This window comes from Adiantum capillus-veneris, chromosome 21 (genome assembly GCF_014529385.1).
Source record: "Adiantum capillus-veneris isolate H3 chromosome 21, ASM1452938v2, whole genome shotgun sequence".
NCBI classification, from domain to species: Eukaryota; Viridiplantae; Streptophyta; class Polypodiopsida; order Polypodiales; family Pteridaceae; genus Adiantum; species Adiantum capillus-veneris.
The window spans coordinates 99,151,671-99,173,869 of record NC_140951.1 but is presented as its reverse complement, the minus strand read 5'-3'; positions in this window follow the sequence as shown (position 1 = coordinate 99,173,869).

Sequence of the window (22,199 nt, the reverse complement as noted above, 5' to 3'; positions counted from 1 at the left end):
GTTACTTCTAGGTAAGCCAGAACTGTATGAAATTCAGGTACAGGTTCCTATATCACATGGAATAGCTGTCACAAGTTTAGGGATTGCAGAAGCTACCCTTAAACTACGGTCAAAGATAATCAAAGACAAATTCCTAGTGGTGGATTCCTCCAAAATGAGTACACATTTGATTTTGTCCAAGCACTGGGCAAAAACATTGGTAGAAGAACCTGAATTTTCAACAATGGTCATCACGACTAGCTCTCAAGAAATCCAGCCTACTACTGCTCCAAGATTATCGGCTTCCGACAAAGGCAAAGCCAAAATGAGCCCACAAATGTCCTACCAACAGAAGCAGCCCCTTAAATCAGAGTCTTCAGTCCAACCAAAAAACGTTCAAGATAGAGCTTCTATATCAACTGACCACATGCTTCCACAGGAGAGGCAAACTCCAAAGAAAATCTTTCAACCAAAATACCCTACACTGCGAGATCACCGCCGCCAAAGGTTTTCAACGGTCTACATTAAAACTGAAGAAATAAAGGTCAAGGACCCAATATGGGTAAATGATCCTAGCCAATTGATGAAAGGTAAACACATGGGATGGATAGACTCCCACTACAGCTTAGCAGAGCAAGGCTATTATGAGGGTCAAAAGAAACTTTGGTTACCAAAACCACAGACCTCGGCTTATGTGGTGGATAAAGGTTTCAAAAAGCTTCCCCAAAAGCAACAAAGCTCATATTTATGTCGCCAAAGGAAACCAACCAACAAGGCTCGCCAAAGGTACGCAAGAAATTTAAAATCTAGCTGGCCTTCATACCAACATAGGACTTCATCGATAAATAATCCCAAAAATGGCACTCTTGTACATCTCAATACGACATCAAAAACATCATGGGAAGTGCCATCTACAATTCTTCAAGCACAAGGTTACTATCAAGGAAATCGGAGAATCTGGCTACCAAAGATGCCAGGTAAACATTCTTCAATCAGACGACTTCAGCTTGAAGATAATTGCAATTTCACGGAAGGCAAAACCAAGGAAAATGTCACACTCCAGGCAAAGGATATCTGCAAAGACACGCTAATCACACGATGCAGATACAAATGGGTGCCAAAAGAACAACACATACCGAAGAAGATTGAAGTCATCTCTAGCTCTCAAGAAATGTCAAGACATGATAGGAAAAGTGTTACGGAGAATGGAGCGAGCCAATCTTCTCAACCAAGGGACCAACAACAACAAAAAGAAATTTTGACAACCAAGGTCACCCAGGTATGGCAAAAGAAACCAATATTGCCAGTATGGTCCTTTACAAATCCTCTCTTCGAGGATGGGAGTTTTGAATTTCAAAACCTATTCTTGGTCGAAAGCTCCCGAGAGTAAGTCAAGTCGCCATAAAAATCATGGCATAAGAGTCAAGAGTCGGGAAGCTGAGCCACTAAATGAGCAAGCGTCAGACCCAAGCTTCATGTCTTAATATTTTTTGTGGTCTATGAGTCTAGATATTTAGATTATAGCTCAAGCTGGAAGAGTTGAGCATATTGTAAAATGGGGTTGCTCATGCTGGATAGGTGAGCATAAGAGTCGAAGTCTACTATTTTAAATGGTGGAGTGGCAGAGTAGTCCAGAAAACACTCACGCACATGAACACAGTGAGGAGAGTGGAAAAAACCTTGTCGACAAAAACCCTTCTTGTGAGTAACGGCAGCTCTTGAAGTCAAATATATTTTTGCTTCTCTAGCTACGTTCACTCCTGGAAGCACCCATTTAAACTCCTCTCGCACCGCATATTGTTTCCCATGCATCTATCTGTGCAAGCATATATAATGTCCCATCATTGGACATTTGCATTTGACACGATTTGTGTTCCACCCATGCATTTACACAACAAAATGACGATGACGAAGCGGTAACAGGTTTCATAAGCATTTCTCAACAACAACGACTCTGACTTCAAGCTACTAACACTTATCCAATGTATATCCAGTCAATAATAGTAGCCATACGGCCATAAGTACTTTAACTCAACAAAACTCGGTTACATCAAACATAAGTACATATAGCCTCACATTTAATGGTGACTAAAGACATTTTTTTCCCACTGGGTTTTTCCCTTTAGTCCTATCCAGGTATCCAAGACCTTCATTTTGTAATATACGCCACATTTTATTTTACTATTTTTCTTATAAAAACACAAAAACAGACCAACGACATCCCCAAACAACTACATGCTCATAAGCTAGAAAATCAAAGGGGAGTGGCCTAGAAAAAAATAAAAAAGGCTTCAAGTTTACAGGTACACGTGCAAGATGACACCCAAAGAACAAACAATACAGAGCTGCCAAGATAAATACTTGCTGCAACAACAAACTTCATCGACTTATTCACGGTACAACAACCAATCGGAGGGGGAGAGCTATGGCTTCAACTACACTACATGTACAAGAAAAAGGTACCTCTACAACATACAAAGCATCTGGTAGAAGCAACTGCAACAACAAAATCTTCAACCACCACCAAAACATGAAGCACTCGTCAAGGCCACTGCAGACATAGGGTCTTGTCGAGGACGACAAGACTTCGGAGGGGGAGAGTGTTGACAGGTCAACCTTTCAACAACGCTTCCACAAAGATTCCATGAAGATTCCTCAAAGATTCTCTAAAGATTCCAAATAAATATGCTGATGAAGTGATGAAGACGAAGATGGATGCTGTAATGTGAAGATACAAGCTCATGGACATCATCGAATATCCTGTTATTATTATTTTGAGCCATTACGGCCACTTTTGTAATGTTTACGGGAACTTCATATTTTAAGTCGGCAATTGTATTTTGGCCACAGATGCTTGTTGGATGAGCAAAGCCAACTCACAGTGTTGTAATTAAGCTCTATAGAAGCCTAGGGACAAATCAGGTCATTTTGGCCGGACATTAGGTTTTCTAAGGTTTAGTATATAAACCAAAACCTAAAGCTTTGTAAAAAGACTTCTAATAATCTGATCTTCTGTGTCGTTGGGAGACTGCGAGAGAGTGAGAGAGAGTGTGTGTGTGCTACAGGAGCTACGGTGGTCGGAATTGCAAACGGAGAGCAGCAGTGTGTTGCCCACGAGGAGAGCTACGCGTTGATGCTTACATCAGGCGCGTTCGTCTGTGTTTTGGCAGATTCACCCACGAGCTACTTTTGGAGTTTCGGTGATCCGTTTTTGCATTTCAACATATCCACGCGATGAGAGCGAGTAGAGCTAGATATTAGGCACTTTAGTTTTCGGAAAGTCGACCTGCAAAGCCCGGTCAGACATCCTACGCATTTTTTTCACGGAGGGTATGTTAGGAAATAAGACGTAGCTAAATAGATAATTGAGTAGATTACTTAATGGAGAGAGACAGATTTATATACACGAGATTATAGAGTAGAGGAGAGAGAGAGAGAGAGAGAGAGAGAGAGAGAGAGAGAGAGAGAGAGAGAAGAGAGAGAGAGAGAGAGAGAGAGAGAGGAGAGAGAGAGAGAGAGAGAGAGAGAGTACACACGATATATGTGGTTCACCCAATGTGGGCTACGTCCACGGGAAAGCAGCCACTCAATGGCTTTAGTACTTCAAAACAAGAAGTAGTTTACAAAGGGATTATACCCTTAATGGAGCTCCCGCCTTGCTTCACTCTCACCACCTCACACTCACCTTGTTGCATCAACTTCACACTATGAAATGTGTGTAGAAATGGCCTCCTTTTATAGGCCAAAAGGGCTGCCCTCTCTTATGAGAGACAGCCATGTGTAGCCGCCCTTGTGCGAATAAGTCCAAATTGGACCCTCCAATCCGCCCATGTCTGGCCGCCCTTGAGAAGACAAGTCCGCTTTTGAATTTGGCCACCGGCCACCGGCCATTGACTTCCGACCACCGGCCAACCGAACGGTTGTTTTCCGACCACTTTTCGGCCGTCGTCCGGCCATAATATTCCGGCGAAAAAAAAAGTCTCGGGGGCCTCCGCCCCCGAGGCCTTTAAAGTTTCCCCTGATTCTTGTACGTGAAAATTTTGGTTTCCGGTGAGTGATTTTCCTTCACGCACGATGGCTTCTCCTCATAATGGGGGCCTTACAAATGTGCGCTTTTACCACAGAAAATTACAAGGGTAAATCAGGCTCCATACTTAACAGGGTATTGGGTAGGTTTTTTTGGTCATTGACCTTAGGGAGAGTGGCGTATTGGTGTTGATAGGATATCCCTCAAGTTTCGTAACGTTTCAAGAACGTCTAATGGGCTTTTGGCTTGCGGTAGCATCATAGGAGACTCTCACATTCACAAAGCCAATGGCATGTAGATTTGATATCTCTGTAGGAAGTAGTCATTAGTCGGTCGAGTAGAGGTTGACACCCTTTGCTTGCTTCCACGCGCCTGCGGGTCGAGCTTCGTCCTCAGTTGACATTATATGTTAGGTGAGTTCTTGCTATGCTGACGTCCGTCGCATCTATCCGTCCAACATTTGTAAACCTCCCTCAACCTCGATTATTTCCCACTTGACCTAGCATGTTTAGGCTGAGACTCTTCATCAAATCTACCACTTGCCTCATGTCTTGCTTTAGCCCATCATGTTGCACTGTTGTAGTGACCATTGCTGGCATAACCTGAGGAGTAACAGAAACCACTGGTTCATGATGAACCCCTAGCATGCAACCTTGTAAAGAGCCCATAGGCTGAAACTCAGGCCTCCTAGGCGAAGACTCCACCCCTAGCTAGATCATTTTCCTCAGCTTCCACTCTTTGTTCCTTGCCACCTCCAATGCATCTTCATATGGTCTAGGCTTCTTTAGCTCCACTCTGCAACGTATATTCTCCCAAAGACTAGCCAAGAACCTGTCCTTCTTCATCATGTCAGGTGGGGGTACTTGTGGTGCTAAGGCCTTGCACATTTGCTCCCATGTCAATGATAATTTACGTATGTACGCATCTACTGGCTCACCTGCCTTTTGCACCAAACCCTGTACTTCTTGCCACACTTTGTCAGGATCTTCTATCTTCACAAACTCCACTTCCAATCCATGCCTTAGATTGTCCCAACTCAATCTTATAGGTGGATCCGCTGCACGCAACTCCTCTTCAAATGCTTTGGACCAAACTCGTGCATCACTCTTACAAATTTGGAGAAGACGTAACATCTGCACCAAGTCATGAATCTGGTTGCTAATGCAGGCAACCTCCATCTTTTCCAAAAAGTCTTTCACATATTCATCACTTCTTCCATGAAATTCCGGATAAGAGAAAGCCATGGCTATCCAAGTTACGATGTTTTGAGGACCCCTTTGAAGACGCGTGCAAGAACCCAAAATGTTTGACTGACTCAATCTTTAGAAACTTCAATGGAGCTTGTCTTTAGATAAGGACAAACACATGCACATCAAATGAGTTTTCATATTTAATCATCGGAATTACAACAGGTAAAGGGCATTCTAGTATCTTTCTTAATCTTCTTGGCCCGAACATAAAGACTATGTGCTGCTAGAAAAAAATCTTCCTAGATACATGAACATTTATCTGGATTCTTTGTGTTAAATGAAAAGGAGTGAATTGAGGGCCATTTTGATCATCCATTAAAGACAACCATGCAACTCCCAAGAAGGCACATCTGACTTATCCTCTGATTTTGCAGAATTTCAGCAGCATAACAATATAAATGGCTCAAAAGACCATAAAACCAACCATCACAACTTGGAAAAATTTTGACAGAGTTTCCCCAGAAATAGAGCAGTAAGAACTCAAAATATGGACTGTATATGTATGCATAACTAGCCAACAATAGAACCCGAGCATCAAGTAGGAATCACTAGTACATAGCCTATGGAGAGGTCACAAAAAGGGTGCTCTAGCCACCTGTATCACCGAAAGGATCTCACATTTGAGAATCCCCCAACTCAATAAAACCTCACGCTATTGACCCTCTCACGAAAGCTTATGCAAATCTCGTATAGTCAAGTCTCAGAAATGATTATCTTCCAGACCAAGTCTCAAAAATGGCTGGGGCTGCCAAATAAAACCAAGTATGGCTCCACAAAGGCGTACAATGGCAGTATTCACAAGTAACGTATAGTACCAGCACATACAATGTGCTCAAACAGGCGCCAAATGATGCATACCCACGGCAACTGCAAGTGACTTCCAATGTCAGTGTATCACTCGAATCCAGCTACCTGTACCTGTGTGAATCACTTGTACCTGTCCATGTAACCTCTAACCTGTAGTCTGCAACCTGTACTACCAAATCTCGAAGCTTCGAAGCAGAAGGTACTCGAAGAAGATCCTCCGTGGGGGCGCCAAAAGAATGTGAGCGGGATGGAAACACACACAACGCCTCTATGATAACCCGGCACACACTCTTGGGATGATACACACACACACACACACACACACACACACACACACACACACACACACACACACACACACACACATACACTATGGGGCACCACTCGGCTTACACAACCCACCTGGCCAAGACAGGGAACACAACGATGGAGTGAGAGGAGAGAGACTATCCATTTGCCCACTCCACACACACACACACACACACACACACACACACACACACACACACACATACACACCCAAAAAACTCAGTTCAAAAGAGGATAATTTTTGATGTTTAGATACAATTGAGCTTGGGCAAACACCAATGGGGCAAATAGCTCCCACAATATGGGTAAAAACATGCCAAATACAATCACAAAATGGAGCCGAATCTCTTTATTACTTGGGCACCTTTGGCCTTTTAGTTGACCTCAAATGGACCCCGAACACGCCAAAAAGTGTTCTCGCAGTGCATAGTTGTCACCCTGCTGCATCCATCCGCACACCTGGCCCTCAACTTTTTCTGAACAAGGCCATAGCTTTGGTCCCACAACCATGTGAAGTAGCCCCAAAAGATGGTCCTCATGATGACCTTTTTGCATAATTCATCACAAAAAAACATCCACGTTGTGTCTGTACTTATCCACGTGCAAGTATTGACCCCATTCAACCTCTTGATGTCACTAGATGCCACCTGATGCACCTGCTTACCTCACGTCGTCGGCCCGTGGATAGCTTTCTCGAGAAGTTTTACGCACTACCAACTCCTCATTATTATAGAAAAAACATACTGGTACTGGTGATAGTGAAAACCGATGCACTATGTACATGCTGTCCTACCTGTACACATGTGGGCCCCATGTAACCACCTGGCTCTGCAAAATGGGAAATTCTTTATTCGATGCACCATGCATGGGTATGTACATATGCGCAATCACTTCTTCCAAAAAACTCCCAACAACGTGAGACATAACAGAACCCAACCAAACAACAAAGGGTGGTCTTAACACTTTTATGTGGCAGTGTCTATAACCCGTACAAATTTTGACGTGATGACAAACTACTAAAAAATGGGGGCCCGGGTATGATGAGCCCTTGTTACAATTGATGCATGGTTTTTTGTTGGGCTGCTAGCATAATTGTGGTGTCACATTGGTAATATAACTGCGTATTGTGGTCTAGGTCACATTGCATACTATGATGGTGGTATTTATAACCATGTCGTAATTGAACATTTTGGATTTAATAAGTTTCTTTTTAAGGAATGGCGTTTGAACATTAGGCTTTACAGTTTTGGTATATTAGTTTGGTTCCTCTCACTCAAACTCTATGTAGAGGATGTGATATGCTTAGATAAGTTCTTTTTTGCCTAAATCCAAGCAACATACAAATTATTTGAAATATAACACAATATGTTTGAAGGTCGTATCTAATGCTAAGGACAAAGTTATTATGTTTTGACTAATGGTTTCAAAGATGGAAGTGGTACAAAGTATAACACATTTAACTAATTAGTCTAGGAGAGCTATCTAACCACTTTTTCCACACTAAGCAAAAGAATTAAAACCTTGCTATGGAAAATCTGATGGTGTATGGTTGAGAAGTGGGCACAAAATAACTTTGATATTGATGGTGGTATTAAGTCATTTGGATCAGAAGGGGTGGTGGTCTTTTGATTAAAATAATATATATGTAAATATCTATTTTTTAAAAACTGGGCTATATAGAAACCACACATATAAAAACTACCATAAAACAAAGGGATAATGGCCTTTCTTACAAGCTAAAAAAAGAGAGAAATTTTTACAAAAATATATGTACACTTTAGACGTTTGTTTAAAGTAAAAAAAGTTGTAAGTTGGACATGGATAACAACTGATATAGTCCATTGACACCTGTAAAACGCATTCAAAACTAATGTATCTATTGTCTTGATTGAGTGGATACAGGTGAGGACTCTATCTTATCTTGGATTTTTTTTGTGGCTTGAAGCAAATGTCTGTCCATAATTACACTTGCTCCTACTACTTGGGAAGTGCTTCTATAATGAGTCATCATCATCATTGTATACTAGAATGAGGCTTCATTATGTACAAAGATAATTCTAAGACTCAGTTGTTTTTGTACTAATCATTGTCTTTTCTATAAATCCAACTGTCTTTTGAATGTTCAAGTTCATTTATGTCTTATTATTTAACTAAGAATAGCTACACACGTCCTATACATATGGTGTGTGTCCTATACATAAGGTTTTCCCATTATTTTTGGAAAAACCAGGACGCTAAGTTTGGAAACTAGCTCAAATCTTAGTTCTGTGTCGGACCCACTGCCTATAATTCCCTTTTTGGTTGGATGGTGTTATGTGGTCCTTCATAGGCTCATGGCTATTATAGACTCTGACTTTGCTGGTTTAAGGTTTGCAAGCCCAACCTATAGGACTAATTATATATTTTTTCTTCAGGATCACAAAAGTTTTAAATTGATAGCTTGCATGAGAGAAACCACAATGTAGAGAAGCTTACAAGGACTTTATAACAAATTAGGTTTTACCTTCCCTTTTTGGTTGGATGGTGTTATGTGGTCCTTCATAGGCTCATGGCTATTATAGACTCTGACTTTGCTGGTTTAAGGTTTGCAAGCCCAACCTATAGGACTAATTATATATTTTTTCTTCAGGATCACAAAAGTTTTAAATTGATAGCTTGCATGAGAGTAAACCACAATGTAGAGAAGCTTACAAGGACTTTATAACAAATTAGGTTTTACCTTAAGAACCATTCTCCAAAAAAATCCTTGGCTATAAGAACTAGACCGGTTTTGGCCCGAAGAGCCAAATGTTGTGTTACATATTATTATAAGTAATCCCTGGCTAGCTAACAATTTTGTCTATTGCAGACCCTTGCTCTCGCAAGGCCTGGAACTATCTTCTAAGCCCCTCTCTGTGGCTACCTCTCTTGTCCTCAGATATATTGGCAATTTGGATGCTTCTCAATTAGTATATGATTTGGATCTTGCCTCAGATAAGATATCTATCTTACATATGTTGTATTTCAATGACTGGGTCAAGATTTTGGCTACCCTGGACAAGGACTCCAAGGATGGGGTTAATATGATTTTCCATTACATAGCTCAATTACCTATACTTTTTGTACATTATCAACAAGAGCTAGCCCTATTCTTCTTCTGGGACTGAATTATTTAACTTTTTGAAAAAGTGATGTGGTCTCAATCCATATTTTATCAGTACCCTTGCTCCTCCAACCGTCCCTCAAACTGCGGGTATCTTTTGCAGAGATATGTAGCAATCAAAGCTGTCAAGGAATTTCAAAACAATATTTGCTCCCTTAGTGACTCTAATCTCTTGGAAATGGTACCCAAAGTGTCCAAGGTTTTTCTCTTCCTTTCAGTTAGACGAATTGAAATTGAATCTTTTGGTGTGGATCATTAGCTCTGGGTTTTACCTAACAGAGCCTTTTTGGCACCAATTCTTAGTGAAACGTGGGTCTATCTTTCTAATCTTCCTGCCTCCACAATTGAGTATTGCATGCTCAGGATTCTAAAAGGAGGACATTTCTTAGACAAAGGAGAACTCATTAAAGTCCCCTTCAACCTCAACTTTACTGACCATTCCAAATGCTCTTCCAATACAGGTCTATAGATTCGGACAAAAGGGAACATGGAGTTTACTAAAAGTAATCCTGACTTCTACACGGAACCTACTTGGAATGTTTTTCGACCATATGTTAAATGTACATTTAAATTTCTTGATCCTAAGGCATCGTGCAAATCCAACATTATGTGGTTTGACCATGGTTTATCCTCAACCATTTGGACCAGCTCTTTCCCAAGAAACCAATGGACTTTCATTTATCCCCCATCTATTTTTGGTTAGGTGGCCAAGCTAAACAATTAGTGATTACTCAGATTGCTTGCAAATTTTTTTGTGGGCAAAGAAATGAAATCGGATGAACCTGGGACTTATTTGACTACTTATTCAAACTGGAAAGGTGTTAAGATTTTCACCGGTCTACTCAAGCCATGTATTGAGGATGATGACTCCCTCTCGCTAAAAATACCTAACTCTCTTGCCACTCTCAATTCTTTCACTTCATTTTTGACACCTAGCTCTTCCTCTAATTTTAATAGAGGAAAATCTCATAGCTTTACTAGGGGAAGAGGAAGAACACCCTATTCGGTACCTTCTTGACTTATGATCACTTATACTGTGTAGGTTGCTATTGGCTCATATGGAAGGATGCATCTTACCAAAAAGACTTCTTGCAAAAAGTATATTTATGAACATTGTCTTTTTCAGTATGAACTTTTGGATTGGGTACACCCAAAGACACTTTTTTGTGAGTGTTTTGACTTACTTTTTGGAAACCATGAAAAAATTGATAATATACTTATTGTTTGGAAGTATCAACAACCTATTAAGAATCCGGTCTAGATAATCGTTCTTTTTCCTCTTACTATCAGCTCCCACCTAAGCCATTAGCTCTTTTCCTTCTTGCTATCAATTCTACCACTCAGTGGCTTGAGCAAACCCATGTACACCCATTGCCTTGATCATCCATTTGCTACTACCAAGCGCTCCCCACTTGCAAGTAGTATATGTCCCCTGTTCAATAGCACTTCACAACCAAGTAATTGCTACTAAACGTCGCAGCACCATCGCTTGGCCTATCGTACCTATACGTGATCACCAGTATCTACCCTAATATAGGTCTTGGTGACCCACCTCACTCTTTCTCTTTGTTTGTCTAGCTGCTAGTGGCAGAGTGCTCTCTCTCTCTCTCTCTCTCACACACGCACGCACACACACACACATAGTGCACACGCGTATGCGTACACACACATGCACGTTGTCAGGCGTACAATTTTGGGTACTATAGTTTGTTCGTTGTGGAAAAAGGGTGGATTTTCACAATCTCTCTCTCTCTCTCTCTCTCTCTCTCTCTCTCACACGCACACACACACACACACACACACACACACACAGGCTAACACGATGTCAAGTGTACAATTTTGACTATTTCAAGGCATTGGGAAAGAATAGATTTGCATTGAAATTGGACTACTTCATGTAATTATTAAAGGCTCTTTAATAGGTCTACAACGAGGAGAACAACCAAAAGGGACTCAAGAACTCAATTTTGGTGTTGATCCGACATGCCATGCAAATCAACCAAAAGGCGATACGTGGAGACTCCTTCCTCTAACTTTTCAAGCTCCATTATGAAAAGTATAGATAAAGGCCTATTGAATAATAGTAAAACACTATTGTGTACCCGAGTGCTTGAGAAAAACCTAGGTTTAGTGTAATCCCACCTACAAATTTCCTTGACTATATCTAATGCACCTTGGAGGCCCCTGCGACGTGACATACGGAAAGGGCTTGAAGGGGATGGGAGTTGGAGACCAAGACAAAGTAAGAAAGAGAGTGGATTGGGTGCCAAGAAAAGGGTCTCTCTCTCTCTCTCTCTCCCCATCCATAGGATGGGCCGCACACTTGTAAGATTTAATTTGAAGGTTATGACACCCACAACAATTGGAGGAAAAAATCTAGGTTTAGTATAATCCCACCTACAAATTTTGAGATTTATCTCTAATTTTTTTAAAAACTTTGCTTTTACCAGCACTCACTTATCAGTTGTGAGAGTCAGAGTGAGTTGTAATGAATTAGAAAAATACAAAATACAAAATCCCCAATCTCCAAAAAAGCCATGGATGCAAAAAGGCTAACAACTTAACATCATAACTTTTTATTTTTAAATTGAAGGTGAGAATATCTCCAAAGTTCAAAGAACGTAAATTAAAGTTTAGAGAATCTAGAGAGAAGTTTAGTGCAAAATCCTTCAAATATGAAAAATTTGCCTCTAATTTTTTTGGAAAAACATAATATAGTTGAATGATTGAAAGTCCTCCGTTTAGTGTAGTGCCCCTTTATATTTTCAAATTTATCTCTAAATTTTAGATTTGAAGGTGGGAAAACCTTCAAAGTATAATAATAGCCTTCAAATTAATAAAGTCGTCCCTAACATTTATCATATGTCAGGTTTCCAAGTTTTTATCATATGTAAAATTTATCATATGTAAGTATTGTACCTCACCTCGATTTAGTGCAACCCGCCTTTCAATTTTTTGAGATTTGCCTCAAAAATTTTAATCTGCCTTTAAGTGCTTGAAAAACCTAGGTTTAGTGCAATCCCACCTAAGAATTTTGAGATTCACCTTTGAATTCTGAGACAGACGAAAGGCAAGATCAAGAAATCTAGTTTAAATACCTTAAAAAATAGCCAAGAGTTGTCAGAGTTGCCTCCCGTTGTTTGCCTTTGCTGTCTGTTGAGGTCCACTCTTGCCTTGGACTTGTACTCTTTCTGCCTTGGATTCACAGAATCGAAATTTTCCAATCACGTATTCTTGATTTTGTCGATTCTTAATTTTGTAGAAGTCGATGTCCATTCTTGATTCTTGATTGTGGATTCTGTTGATTGTCGCTTTGTCAATTGTTGGTTGTAAGACCAATGCTTATTCTCCCTCTCTCTCTCTCTCTCTCTCACACACACACACACACACACACACACACACACACACACACACACACACACACACACACACACACAATGCATGCAAGATATCTACAAAAAATCATTGAACTCCCATCCTTGAATCGTTGAGCTTGTTGCACATCAGTAATGCAATGCAAATATGGAAGGCCTTCTTGCAACGCTCCAACACCTTAGTGAATGGCACGTCAACTCTCTCTCTCTCTCTCTCTCACACACACACACACACACACACACACACACACACACACACACACACACACACACACACACACACACACGCACGTACACATACAAAACATGGATACATCCGTGCAACTATTGAGCTTTGAGCACTAAGGTTGGAGATCATTTACAGCATGGAAGGTTTGTGAAAGCCTACAAAGGGAGGTTCATTAGGGCATGGTCACGAGAAGCTTAGTTGTCCATAAGTCTTGAAAATTTTAAGTAAGGCAAGCACGGCAGTTCAAAACATCATAGGGAGCAACAAGTAGTGAAGGAGAGTGGTGCAAACACGAGAGAGAGAGAGAGAGAGAGAGAGAGAGAGAGAGGATTGGCCGGCAAAAAATTGACATAGTTTGAAAATTATACTCTTTTAGGTATAGTAAGCTGGTGAAAAGCTACATGCTCTTGAAAAATTGTTGGTTGATGTAACGGTCAACTAAGCCTCGCATGACCATAGCCTTATAATGACACATGAAGAGAAGTTCTTTACGGTCTTCAAAATGCAAAGTAAACCCACCCTTCAAATGGCTTTAGAAAGCAAAAGTAGTCATCGGTCACCCTTGAAAGTTGAGGGATGAAGTAAAATTCCATGGCCTTCTCAAGGACTTAACCTATTTTAAATACAACTATTATAAATATAGACACATCTATTATAAATACAGACACAATCCTAAGTTTTCTACTTTAAATTTCTAGGACTCAAAAGTCTTTTCATTTTCTACCTTTCACTTGCGCATTTCTCAAGGTTTTCTTTGAAATGTAAGAGAGTGTGACACGTGAATGCCTTCTCCTTGCTTGAAAAATATAGGCCGCTTCATATATAATATAGATTGACTAACTTTCCATGTTTCTCAAAAAAGAAAATGAAATCCCTCCACTCCCCCCCACTCCTCCTTGTTGTGACCTGGCTGTAGAAAAGACACCAAGGAAAGACACTTCCCAAAGAATACGGAAAAATAGGAAATTTACAAGATGATACGAAAGAGTCCTCTCCATCTTTCCCATGGTTTACAAGCTAATGATAGGGAAAACCTTTTTTTTTTTTTTTGGGTAACCGGGCAATAACTAAGCATTGTCTCATGTAAATCTAGGCCATGTGGGAGATAGTTGACATGGTTTCCCATTTCTATGAAGACTATAGTAGTTCTCAAAGAAAATAAATCCCTCCACTGTCCTCCTTTGAGAGGGAAGCAAACCAAGATTCTGTCGAGAAAGCAAAAGGAAAAAAAAGAAGGGTGCAGGCGTGTGGCAAGTAGGGCTGAACTCATTTCATTTGAATGGGAGTCTCAGGGGATTCCTTTGTGGCATTAGGGAAAAAGGAGGGAAGGTGCCATGTGGAGGGGAAAGAGTTGGAGAAAAAGCTAGGACAGATGTCAAATGTGGTCGTGACTCGTGAATGTGCGCACGCAGAGAGAGAGAGAGAGAGAGAGAGAGAGAGAGAGAGAGAGAGAGAGAGAGAGAGAGAGAGAGAGAGAGAGATGTGGAAGATTTGGGTGTGCTTGCTGCGAGGGCAAGCATTGCAGGTAGGTGATCTCAATGAAAGGGAGTGGGATGGGGCAAACATCCTCCATAGAATCTGTCTCTGTCTGTCGGTGTTGAATGGGCAGCACCTCCTGCATCTCAAGCAAGGCTTCATGATGCCTGGATGATGATGTCGAGCAATGTAGAAGAACGGCAAACACAAGTGGGTGCAGGAAAGAAGGGTCGGTGCATGGCATGACATCGAGGACACACACACACACACACACACACACACACACACACACACACACAGAGAGAGAGAGAGAGAGAGAGAGAGAGAGAGAGAGAGAGAGAGAGATTTTTTTGATGTCCGGGCTCCAGCAAGACAAAGGCAGGGAGAGAGACAGATAGTGATGCTCGACAGTTCCACATGGGTGCAATGGCATGCAGATATTTCGGCTCTCTCTCTCTCTCTGTCCGTGTGTGTGTGTGTGTGTGTGTGTGTGTGTGTGTGTGTGTGTGTGTGAGAGAGAGAGAGAGAGAGAGAGAGAGAGAGAGAGAGAGAGAGAGAGAGAGAGAGAGAGAGAGAGAGAGAGAGAGTGACAGAGGAGAAAATGTCAGCCATGCAGGCCTCAGGGCACGACACACTCCAGAGAGGAGGGTAGCATGGCATCCGAGTGCATCAATTAGAGATGGCGGCAATGCTTGTGCCTCGGGGTGGTGTGCAGGTAGGTCGCCTTGCTCCTACATGCTATGGCGAGGCTCTGCATCTAATTTTGCATGGCCTCCTCGCTATTGATGTCCATGGCGAGCTTCCCTCTGTGCATGCGATGGCCTTTTGCTTGCTTGCTACCCTTCGTAAGAGCAAGGATTGACAGGTGATGGCGGGATGTGGGCAGAGGGGTTGCAGGACACCGAGCGCGACCATTAGTAGCAGCAGACAAAGGCGAGGGTAGAAGGGCAGGGAGTTTGGTTTGCAAAAGAGGGAGGGTGAATCTGGAAAGATTCCCCTTAATAAAAGATGAGCAAGTAGGTAGCCATTAGACTAATATTGAAGTAGGTCACATGAACATTGTTGTATGCATGCAAATGTTTTTTGGCCCATACTCACAATTATGAGTGGATTTAAATAAACTCCAAAATGAATTTACAATGAGCCTGAAGAACAGTATATGCACACCTTGAGGAACCAAAAGATACAAAATGTTCTAGGTCTTAGCCTTGTCATAGCCGCTTATGAGAGCGTGAGCTTCGTCTTGGTGCTACTCTTTGCTCGCTCATCACATTGGAGATCCGACAACACCATCGTGCTGGGCTTGACAAGAGCTACACGACAACGCCAAGCATTCCTCATGGAACGGAGTGGATGCCCTCGTGCATCTATGAGCTATTTGTGGTTGTAAGTATATCAAACGATGTCTATTTTTTGCTTGCAAGTAGTCATTAGAATCAACGAGACATAAGCTACGCATAGGTACTCATAGACTTTGGTTTCGGCCACTTTTGAAATCCGGCTCTGTCTTCATACGTGTTTTTCGCAGATGGGTCTAGAGTGAGAGTTTTGAGTGTAGAGGCTTAGGGACAAGTGTATTCTAGTGAGGGGATGGTGTTCCATAAGTTTCGTACGATTCTGACATGGTTTGGTGAGCTTCCTTTCGTTTGTGTGTAGGTGGGTTGGTGGTGTACTTGAGAATAGTGAGATTATAGATTGTGGTCTAGTTAGCCTTCCAAAGTGTCTGTGTGGGATGGTCTTAGCCTGACAAGCTAAAGAGATTGCCTCCATGTGCCTATCGTGTCATATGTGTCCTCAATTGACATTATGCTGATCTAGGTTGTGTTGCATGCACTTTATGGGTGGTGTGATACGCTCCCGCAACATTGGTGCCAGTGCTGAGGATATAAGGACTTAGATAGGTATTCCTACTAGCACTTGTGCGATGGTTGCTTGCTTTAGTTTTGGCTAGAGAAAGAATTTTTCTCAAGTGGATCCGAAAGAGGTTACTCCGAGATCAAGTGGATAGCCAGGAAGCGTGTGTCTTGCCGAGGGTCTGCGACTAGGTAGATTTAGTTAGGATTTGTGGATTAAAGTAGTTGTTGGTGGTGGTCGAGTGATTTGTGAGGTGATAAAAGTGTTTGCTAGTCTGTGTGTGGCATTGAAGCGTTTTTCTACTCATAGATACAAAACGCCATATGATGTGTAGGACTAGCTTTACGTAGGACATCTCATTTTGATCTAGAGCTATTCATCACTGATTTATTTGCTAAAGTGTTTATTTGCATTCATGATCTCTAAAAAGTCTGCCTATTGACATTTTTGTATGACTGATTGGTGTTATGTATATAAGAGGGTATGTGCAAGGGTTCTGTGAAGAAAAACCGCAATTCTGTAAACTTGGATATCATACGCGTATGATGTCTCAAGAGGCATTTGGTGTCAGGCCAAGGACCAACCAAGGGGTCACGGACAGTGGCTAGGAGCCTATTAAAGGGAGGTTGGGCGGATGGACCGGGACCTGGCAGTCCATTGGTTTGAAATTGGTATCAGAGCTAAACTTAGAACTGAGGGCACGTTCTGCTTTTGGGGATGCATGTTGCATGCAACCTCAAAGTAGGAGGAAGAAGAAGCCGAAGCCCGCGCGTGTGCAGCAACCCCTAGTCGGGGACGAGGGCATCTGTCGACCTGCACCAAATCGGCTGGAGTTGGGCTCAGTGGGAGCGCAAGGGGAAGACCAGCAATTCTCGTTTCTTGCCTGGCCTCAGTGGACCTCGCCATCGCGAGGTATCTCTCCTAACAGCTCTGCGCAGTCGGCCGCTTCGTCTGCAAGAGAGCTGTTCGAGTTTTTTTTTTACAAAAAACCCTTAAGGGTTGGCCTTTCACACCCGGCAAACCCTCGTGGGTTTTGAACAAGGGCCGTGCCCTGCACGCTTGCGATTCCGGTGCTCTACGGCATTCCTCTCCGAATCGGTGGGCACACAAAGCACACAATGGCTGTGGATTACTGCAAATTTTACAGTCCGAATCTGCTGAATCTCGGATTCTAAAGTTTTGAAAAGCCAGCGATTGGTTGCAAATTTCACGGTTTTGGCTTCTTGCATACGATGCAAGACAAATCGGTGGTGAAGGTACATTGATTCGTATTTTCAAGCTTCTCATCGGCTGCAACATTTGTCGAAAAATTTCAAGTTCATCTGGCGTAGTGCATAAGATGCAAACCAGATCGTTGGCAACTCCAAATTGATCGATGCTTTCAAGAGCATCATCAGCTGCAGACTTGCTCCTTATTTTCAAGCTACTCTTTGTTTTGGATTGAAGTTCGCTTTCGAATTCCGCATTTTTTCCCATCAAAGGCATAATTATATGGTTAATTATCGCAACCTGCTACGACCTCGTTGGAATTCAGGTATTCTCCTTTGTTTTCTCGCATAGTACGTCCACAGCATGGATTCAGACAAAGATATGCATCATGCATTTGATTTCGAGCAGTCCGCACCCGTTTTGTCTGCCGATGCCACGCGAACGGTACCTCTCACGGAGGGTAATCGTGCCACAACGTCGAGACAGACGATGCGTATGAGTTGCTGGACATGCAAGATTTCCGTGCATTGCAAACACGCATGACTGTGCTTGAAACAAAATTTGCACAATTAAATCAGAATGTCACAGCATTATCCGATTTGATTAAGTTGCATATGCGGCAGCAAGCCACGGGCCCTGTTGGTCAGCAAAATCAGGAGCACGGCTCCACACTGCCAGGCAAGGCCCTTCTCCAGGACCGCTGCACTCTCTGACCCAAAAAGAGGTGGACGATTTGTTGAAAAATACAAAGCCACCACTTTTTCGGGGAGAAGAGTGTGAGCAAAACAAGGACACCGTGAATATTTTTCTCAGTAAGTGGGATGGTATTCATGACCTTAGACGTACCCCGGATGCAGCCAAGGCGCTGCAGACAAGTCTGATTTTGGACAGCAAGGCCTACAAATGGTTGATGTCTCTCAAGGAGAAGGGCATGCTACCACAGACTTGGGCAGCTTTTGAGACTGTCTTCAGGAAGGAATTTCTACCTACTAATGAGAAGGATAGAAATTGGACCGCCTCATGGGACGAATGTTCTATGTGCCAGCATAAAACATTATTGGAGTATATTTCCCATTATCGGGATGTGATCCTCAAGCTGGAAGGGATGGACACCTTTCAGCAGGTATGTGGGTTCATCCGTGGGTTAACTCTCGAGCTTAAGAAGCACGTTAAAACCCAGGATCCACAAACACTTGAGGACGCAATAGTGCAAGCTCACATCCATGATGATCCCGATGATCGGGCATTGCATAGTTCGCATGTGCATGGCACTACACCTGTTTCAACACGTCCACAGCATGTGCATCATAAAAGAAAATTTGCCTTTGCTGCATCAGAGACCTCCAAAAATCCCAAGGGGTCTAGAGGTCCTCTCTCAACGGAAGAGTTTGAGAAAGCCAAAAAAGAAAAGTTGTGCTTTAAATGTTTGGGAACTGGACATAGCAAAAAGGATTGTCCCAAGGGGAAATCTGCTGCTCAAGACAAGGGGAAGGAAAAAGCAGTGCACATGGTGCAGCTTTTACCTCTTGAATCCTCTTCCCAGTTTGCTACTGTGGAAGTAACACACACCGAGGCGGTGCATGAGTGTTCTATCACGGCCTCCATGTGGCAGCAGACTTTCGGACCACATGAGTTGGTGCGTATGCATGGCTCTATCCAAGGGCACAGGGTGCGGATCTTGGTAGACAATGGTGCGTCACACAATTTCATCAATTATAAATTGGTGAAACGACTCAAATTGCCCCAAACCTCGAGTTCTCATCGCTACAAGGTAGCAATGATTAATGGCCATGATGCTGAGATATGGGAAACTCAGGTTAAAGATGTACCTCTGGAAATTCAAGGATACCGTACTTCTTTGGATTTCCAAGTCATGAATATGGAGAGGGCAGATGTGGGTCTTAGTCGTGAATGGTTGCATAGTTTAGGATCATCACTTAGACGTAGCTATGAGCATAATAGTCTAATGTTCGAATCCAATGGTGTGTATGTGCTGCTGTTGGGGGAGAAAGATGTACCTTCCTCACCACTTATTTGTACAGCTGAGCTTATGAAGCTCGCTTCTGATGATGCAATAGAAGAACTCTTTTTGTGTTACTCACTGTGCCATTTTATTTCCAATGTTGATAATGTTTTGAATAAAACTTCCTCAACGCCGCATTCTTCTCTCTCTCCTCTTCCAGCTATGTCTACTAATTCAAAACAAGCGAAGGTTGCTAATGAATTAAAGGAACTTTTAAGGGAATTCAAGGATGTGTTCCCAGATGATTTACCACTAGGGCTACCACCGACACGTTCTGTGCAACATGGCATAGACGTGGTTGCAGGCAGTAAGCCAGGGAGTAAACCGCCTTACAAAATGAGTCATTCAGAGGCTGCTGAGGTGGAACGTCAGCTTGCTGACTATCTCAGTAGAGGGTTTATTCAACCAAGTTCTTCACCATGGGCCTCTCCCATTCTTTTGGTGAAGAAAAAGGACGGTAGTATGCGCATGTGCGTAGATTACCGTGGATTAAATGCAGTTATTGTTAAGAACAAGTACCCATTGCCACGAGTGGATGAGCTGTTTGATAAGCTCACCCACGCTCGTATATTTTCAAAGTTTGATTTAAGATCTGGGTATCATCAAGTACGCATCAGGATTGCGGATATACCCAAATTAGCGTTCCGAACAAGGTTTGGATATTATGAGTTTTTGGTGATGCTCTTTGGGTTAACCAATGCTCCAGCTATATTCATGACACTCATGGATAGTGTCTTGAGACCATACTTGGAAAAGTTTGTTATCGTTTTCCTCGATGACATTCTTGTATATAGTGCCTCTGAGGAAGAGCATTTAGCACATTTGAAACAAGTGTTTCATTTGTTACGCCAAAATCAGTTATATGCCAAGGAATCCAAATGTGATTTCCTCAAGGAGGAAATTCACTACTTGGGGCATGTTATTTTGGCTGCAGGGTTACACATGGATAAATCCAAGGGGGATGCCATTCGGAGGTGGCCCTCTCCCAAAAATTTGGAAGAGCTCCAGATTTTTATCGTCGATTCGTTAAAAACTATGCCCATATTGCTGTTCCCATGACAGATCAGCTGAAAGCCAAGGGCAAGACCTTTCAGTGGGGATTAGAACAACAACAAAGTTTTGACAAACTTAAGGACACATTAGCCACAACTCCTGTTTTGGCTATTGTGGATCCCTTAAAGCCATTCGTTTTGGAAACGGATGCTAGTAATCGTGTGATTGGAGTAGTCCTTCTGCAGGAAGGAAGGCCAATTGCATTTGTAAGCAAGAAGCTGGATTCAACACAACAAAATTACTCAGCTTACGAACGAGAGCTCTATGCAATAGTGTCTGCTTTAAATACATGGCGACATTATTTGTATGGTGCACAGTTCGAGATTGTGTTTGACCATGAAAGCATCAAGTGGTTCACACAACAAAGTGATTTGAAGGGTCGCGAGGCCAGGTGGGCTGAGATTCTTCAGGAGTATGATGCCAAGCTACGATATCGCAAAGGGCGGTACAATGTAGTGGCTGATGCTCTCAGCCGACTGCCAGAGATCAACTCTCTCTTGGAATCTCTCAAAGGTAAGTGCGAGCATGATACTGCATACTCCAAGGTGTGGAGCTATGTTAGAAAGAGGGATCCTTCTCACTCCAATGTTGGTAGTGTTTTTGTTTCTTCTACACCCGGTTCTCCTCTTTCGAGTGATGAACTGCAGAGATGGAAGAATTTTTCCATAGATGATGGGTACCTACTCCACAAGGGGAGAGTGTGTGTATCGACGGACGCGGACATTCGGCGCCAAATTCTTTATGAATGTCATGATAGTCCAAGTGCAGGGCACCCGGGAATTAAGAAAAATTATGCACTTGTAAGACGACAGTTTTACTGGCCAGGTTTGCATGGGTATGTTCAAGACTATGTCTTGCATTGCCAAAAATGTCAAGTTAATAAAGCAGAGCGCCTGAAAGCAGGTGGACTCTTACATCCTTTAGAGATTCCCAATGGTAAATGGGAAAGTATCTCCATGGATTTTATTGTGGGTTTACCAACCACTATTCGAATAGTGGTTTACCAACCACTATTCGAGGACATGACTCGGTATGGGTGGTCGTAGACTGGTTGACTAAACTTTGTCGGTTTATTCCAACCAAGTCAACCATTAAGACTCCAGAATTAGCTAAGTTATTTGTGGACAATCTTTACAGGTTGTATGGATTTCCAAGTAACATTGTGAGTGATCGTGATCCCAAGTTTAATAGTCATTTTTGGAGGTCTGTTTTTAAACGATTGGGTACACAACTTAGTTTAAGTACGGCTGATCACCCTGAAACAGATGGTCAGACGGAACGAGTTAACCAAGTGCTAGAGGATATGCTACGAGCATATGTTAGAAAGAAGCAATCAGATTGGGAAGATTATCTTCCTATTCTTGAGTTTGCATATAACAGTGCTAAGCATGTTACAACTGGTTTTAGTCCATTCATGCTTATGTATGGTTTTCAACCTAGATCACCAGTGACGGTGTGGTTGACAAC